Below are 692 nucleotides of genomic sequence, written 5' to 3' on the forward strand. Positions count from 1 at the left end.
TGCCGCCCCCTCCCGGCGCCCCGCCCCCGGCCGCGGGCGGGGCAGGCACGCGGGAGGCCCCCAGCCCTGCTCTGACACGGGCGGCGGCATCCGCGTCTCCACCCGTCTCCTCCCCGCCCAGCCCGACAGACGTCCCCGGGGGGGACCCGTCTTCGCGGGTCTCTGGCTCTGGGCGCTTATGCCCACCCCCCCCGAGCGCCCTTGCAAATCTCGAGTAAAAGGGTTTGAGCAACTGGCGGGTTTTGACGCCTTCACACCGGACAAGAAAATCGTTGTACCCATCCTTGAGCGTTCAAACAGCAGGACGCTGGCCTCAAAACCGTCATTGCACTGCCTTAAAAATAATGCTGGCCCTTAATGGTGGGCCTGGTGGTGCTGCTGCTCTGCCCATCCTCAGACCTCAAAGGCTGCATACCTGTCATTTGCTCACCTCCCATAACCATTCGCAGATGCTGTTTGAAAGCCTGGACCTAAACATGTCTTATTATTGCATGTTTCTGGTCGTGATTCCAATTATTTTTAAAAAATGCAATACAATAAATAATCATAAGCTAGATAGCTACCCAAATTCTTACCAGCTGCATGGGAGTGTTCAGCAAAAGCCTCCACCTGAAGATTACTTTTGCTGTGCAGCCAAGTGAGTCTATTTGCCCAACAACTCTGAGTTCTGGGGCTGAATTTAGTTGTGAATT

This window comes from Alligator mississippiensis, chromosome 3 (assembly GCF_030867095.1).
Source record: "Alligator mississippiensis isolate rAllMis1 chromosome 3, rAllMis1, whole genome shotgun sequence".
NCBI classification, from domain to species: Eukaryota; Metazoa; Chordata; order Crocodylia; family Alligatoridae; genus Alligator; species Alligator mississippiensis.